The sequence below is a fragment of the Microtus ochrogaster genome, linkage group LG5 (assembly GCF_000317375.1).
Source record: "Microtus ochrogaster isolate Prairie Vole_2 linkage group LG5, MicOch1.0, whole genome shotgun sequence".
Taxonomy (NCBI): domain Eukaryota; kingdom Metazoa; phylum Chordata; class Mammalia; order Rodentia; family Cricetidae; genus Microtus; species Microtus ochrogaster.
Window position 1 is genome coordinate 41,370,092 of NC_022031.1, and position 5,472 is coordinate 41,375,563.

The window sequence follows — 5,472 nt, forward strand, 5'->3', positions numbered from 1 at the left end:
ACACACACACACACACACACACACACACACACACACACGACCTGGGCCCCACATTCACTAGCTCACTATAGCTCTCCTGTCAGCATGACACAAGTGTTCTTTGACTCAAGAACATGAAACTCTGTGCCCTTCCCACACCCTCCAGGACTCTAAGCATCGTGTGACAAAACACACAGTAAACAGGATGAAGAAGTTTGAAAAGGTCCCTGGGAGCAATATGGAGCATGTGGGGCACAGAGTGTGGTCAACATTGGCACACGGCAACGGTGGGTGCACACGGATGAGCACGGTTGTTAAAATACTTGATAGATGATCTAGAGACAGTGAGTTCCCAGCCAGCATTTCTTTTTAAAATAAAGGGAGAGTTGCATTTTTTTTTCTTTAAGTGAGTTGTTTGAAAGAGAAACTACTGGCTAAACTAACAGGCAGCTTGGTGTGGGAAGTTGCTTTTATTGGTTAATGAATAAAGCTGTTTCAGCCAGTGGCTTAGCAGAATAGAACTAGGTGGGTAAACTAAACTGAATGCTAAGAGAAAGAAGGCAGAGTTGATGAGAAGCCATGTAGCTGCCCGCAGGGGACAGACACCTCTGCTGGAGCCCACCGGAACCTTGTTGGTAAGCCACAGCCACATGGCAATACACAGATTAATAGAAATGCGTTAATTTAAGATATAAGAGTTAGCCAGAAATACACTTAAGCTATTGGCCAAACAGTACTGTAATTAATATAGATTTCTGTGTGATTATTTTGGGAGACTCGGCAGTTGGGAAACAAACAAGCAGCCTCTGACTACCGTGGCTTGTGGATACCTCATTCTCAAACTCACTGGGTTGTTTCCTTATGACCTTTAAAGGGTCCCCATGTTGACCTTGAAGGGCAATGTGAGGGCCAGGGCTCACTTTACCCCTTGTGACGTTGGTTGAGTTCCTCTTTAACTTTGTTATTTGGTCCAGTCTGGAAATCTAGGGGACCAACCCACAGAGCCCAGTAGGACCAGCTTCCTGGGTTGCAGAAGCTCTGGGCTAGTACAGCACCTGATGCTCTGAGGCCCACAGTCCATGAGGCAAGCAATGGACACGGGACAGAGACAGCCCTGAGGGAGGCAGGGAATGAGACTGATCTTGAGCTGAAGGGAAGGGATGCGCACTACCAGGCTGCCTCGCCCTGAGCCTCAGTTTTCTCTTCAGTAACAGGAATAATACCGCCCACCTTTTGCTGTGTTGCTGGATTAAGTGGGATAAAGCCGAGGAAGCACCTCCCACAGTGCCAGGCTCATATTAGGCACTGGCTAAATGGAGGCAATTACTTTACATTGTGCTAGATAATGAAGCCTTGTGGGTGGCCTCGTTCCTTAGAGGAGCAGTCTTCCTCCCCTGTGACTCACCTCCAGGGCACTGCCCACAGACAAGGCTGTCCTGGGCTCCTGGGCAGGTTGGAACCACCCAGCTCCCTGGGGAAAGGCCTTCATTCAAAGAAAATCATCCCAAACTCCCTCTTCCCACATCCATGCTGCAAACAATTTCTCCCGTATCAGAACTGGGTCTCAAGTCCAGATCCCCACTATCTAAGGAGCTGGACTGTGCCTGAGTCAGCCGCATCCCCAAGAGTTAAGCGGCTACCTAACAAGAAGAAACAGAAGACCAGAGTTTAAGTCAGCCATGAGCTATATCCCAAACAATTTACCTCTAGACCTTAGAGTCCTGAGACCAAGAAAATGGTGGAATGACCATTAAAAAAAAAATCAATCAATCAATCAATATGCCACAAGCTGGGTCAGGAGACAGAGGTGTAGTGCCACCAGCCTGGCTACCATAACCAAAACCTATCTCCAAAATAAAATAGAACACTCAAGCTGGGCAGTAGCGGCTCATACCTTTAATCCCAGCACTTGGGAGGCAGAGGCAGGTGGATCTCTGTGAGTTCGAGGCCAGCCTGGTCTACAGAGTGAGTTCCAGGACAGGCTCCATAGTTACAGAGAAACCCTGTCTCGAAAAACCGAAAGAAAAAAGGAAATGATAATAACAGAGCAGTCAAGCAAACAAAAGCTCACCAGGGTACCAAATAACACAGACACTGATAAGGTCCTGCTTGGCCCTTACTGGGTTAGATGTTAATTCTTGGTTTGCTGAGCTGTCCAGAGACACTAGGAGGGACCAATACAATTAGCTCTAGAGAGGACCACTCAGGTACCCAGAAGTCACTCACATCACATTAAGAACTGGAGGCAGGGGGGGCTGGAGAGATGGCTCAGAGGTTAAGAGCATTGCCTGCTCTTCCAAAGGTCCTGAGTTCAATTCCCAGCAACCACATGGTGGCTCACAACCATCTGTAATGGGGTCTGGTGCCCTCTTCTGGCCTGCAGGGATACATACACACAGACAGAATATTGTAATATATATATATTGAGGCAGATGTGCTGCATCAACCCCAGGCCCCGACTGCCAAGTTCCATATTCTATCTTCCCCGTCCATTGCTTGGAATATGGCTGCAACCAGGTACCCTCTAACCCAGCGTACCTTCCTCTTGCTAACCAGCCAGGTTCAAAGCCTGGCAGGGGAATAAGAGTCAGTGTGAGAAGAGAAAAAGTCTAGAGGCTGGAGTGGAAGGTACAGTGAGACCAAGCCTGCACTTTCTATGGTAGAAATGGACTCCTCTGGGCTCCCATCTGCCCTGAGTGCTGACAAATGCCAGCTTCACCTCAGAGTTAAATGAAGAGTCTCCTGGTCCCTGCCCCTGACAGCTGTCCATATTTCCATAGAAGAAAAGCAGAGTCTTGTGGTTAAAAAGGAAGCAAACAAAAACAACAAGAAGCTGCTCTTGCCCTATAATGTACACACCACAAACTTCCCCTAAATGCACCGCACTGATTCTAGTGCATTTATGGTTGTATGAACCATCACTACAGCACAGCTTTAGAACATTCTCCATCATCCCTCATCGATCCCCTCTTCCACTGCAGTTGATATCAGCCCCATCTCCTGGGTCTGTGCAATTACTCTCTCTGAACATTTCATGTAATCAGAACCGAACACTATATGGTGGCCTCTTGTGCCTGGCTTTCTAGCATGCCTTTGTTGAGGATTTTTCACGTCTAAGCATGTATGAATATTTTACCCTTACTTCATTTGCTCTGTAGCCCCAGCATCCTGCCAACACAAGGCACATAGTAGGTATTCAGTAGGAATCCAAGGAATGAGAGGTCTGATGCCTTCCACGGTGAGAGCCGAGATTTCCTAGTCATGCTGGGTAGCTGAGGGCTGGGTGCTGATCCTCAGGCCTCCCGCCAATGACTCCGGTCTTGATTTGTTTATATACCCATGACTAATCCACTGGCCTCCAAGTCTCAGAGGTGCACCTCAGCCTCAGATCCTCTTGTTCTGAATCTGCTCTGGCCTCCTCTCCTCCTGACTAGAGCCACAATGATTCCTGGAATCAACCCCCTTCGTCAATCCTGAAGCAGAATTGCCTGGATGAGCAGAGGAATAACACTCAAGATCCAATGGAAAGGGGCGTTGGTGGCTCATGTCTACAATCCTGACGCTCTGAAGGCTGAGGCAGGGGGAAGTCCAGGAGTTCCAGGCCAGCCTGAGCTGTAGCATGAAACCCTCTGTCAACAAGAATGAGATCACCTGGGAGGTCAGACATCCGCCCTGAAAGGTAAGAATTCACATTTGTGGTCTGGCCTTTGGCAACTCTGAAAGGGAAAGGAGTTGACGCATTTGGTGTGGTCAGCCCTGTATAGGAATCCCCAAATCTTCCTATCAACTGTAAACTTCAGAAAATGGCTCCTACATACCAGTCACCAGGCCCTGATATGGACTAATCTACAAATTTACATTTATGTATAAAGAGTTATATTGTATCTGTCTGTTTGTATCTTTTTCGCTTAGCATTTTTCTGTAAGACTTTAAGACAATCCTGAAGCCATTTTTGAATCCTCTCAGCCTCTGTGCCATAGTGCTTCCCCTCCTCCCCTGGGAACCAAGGACCTAACAGCTACACTCACACGTACTCAGTTCCTGAACAATTACCCATATACGTATGCTTTGGTTCGGTCCCCTGGGAAACGGGGTCAAAATGACCTCTTACCTCATCTGATCTGGCAACAGCTCTCCAGTCAATTATTGGTAATAGTCCTTTCAAATAAGCCGATCAGAATAGTCAAAGAACAACCCCCCCTTGCTTCTTTGGCCCCTTTAAAAGTAGACTGTACCAGCTATTCGGGGTCCCTCGGCTTCCCGAATGCTGGGGGACCCTGTCATGACAGAATAAAATCCTCATGCTTTTGCATCGGCTGTGGTGTGTGAGATGGTCTCTGGGGGCGACTCCTTCTCGGTGTTTGGACGCTAGAGTCCAACATTTCCAAGGTTCATCCAGGAGGGAGCATGTGTCAAAATTATATTCCTCTTTTGGCTGTGTAATACACCCCTCATGTGTGTATCTTACATTATCTTTTATTTCTTTTTATTGTATGCATATAAGAATTTGTCTATGTACCAAGTGTGTGCAGTTCCTATGAAAACCAGAAGAGGGGGTTGGATCCCTTGGGACTGGAGTTACTGATGGTTGTGAGCCACCATGTGGGTGCTGGGAATTGAACCTGGGTTCTCTGCAAGAACAATTAATACTCTTAACCACCGAGCCATCTCTCCAGCCCCCAATCTCAGATATTTTAAATAGGGGTATTACAGTGCTTAAGGGAAACCACTCAGGTCAGGAAAGTGCTTTCCATATAAGCCCAAGGACCTGAGTTCAACTCCCAGCAGTCACTAAAACCCTGGACTTGGTGACACATGCTTATACTCTCAATGCTGAGAAGGTGGATATGGGGCCTCCCTGCGGGCTTGCTGCCCAGTCAGACCAGCCTAGTCAAAGAGCCGCAGGTCCCAGTGAGAAACCTTGTCTCAGGAGATAGGTGGATGTCACTGCTGAGAAATAACGCTCAAAGTTGTCCTCCGAACTCCATATGCACTGCGCACCTGCAAACACACACACTAAGAATGTAATGGCACAGGGAACCCTCTTTACTTTGTTTGGAAATGTGTTTTATATTCTTTGGTTCCTAGGAGAGGAATTATGAGCTATGTGATAAAATATACATATTTGGCTTTTTTATTCTTTAAGGTTTTGAGACAGGGTTTCATGTAGCCCAGACTGGCTATAAACTCACTGTGTAACCTAGGGTGATCATGTACCCCCACCTCTTATTTCTGTCTCCCAAGTTCTGGGATTGCAGGTGTGTCCCACCACAGCCATTTATATTTAGCTTTCTGAGGAACTACCGAATTGTCTTCACCTGCAGCTGTAGTGTCTTACAGCCGCCACCAATGAATGACATGTCTAACTTCTTCACATCGTCTCTGGATGCTTAGTGTTGTCAATTTGACAAAACCTAGAATCACCCTGGAGACAGGCCTCCAATTCCATAATCGAAATGGGAAGGCCTGCCCACTGCGGGCAGCACCACTCCC

At 47.4% G+C, this 5,472-nt stretch overlaps 1 long non-coding RNA gene across 1 annotated transcript in view; it reads left to right on the forward strand.

Moving 5' to 3' along the window:
* The window catches only part of LOC113457745, a 13,222-nt gene that overhangs the window by 5,219 nt on the left and 2,531 nt on the right, over nucleotides 1-5,472 (forward strand). Inside the window, exon 4 of the long non-coding RNA XR_003378248.1 lies at nucleotides 3,414-3,658. This is a non-coding gene — a long non-coding RNA (uncharacterized LOC113457745). The remainder of the gene's footprint in view (nucleotides 1-3,413; nucleotides 3,659-5,472) is intronic.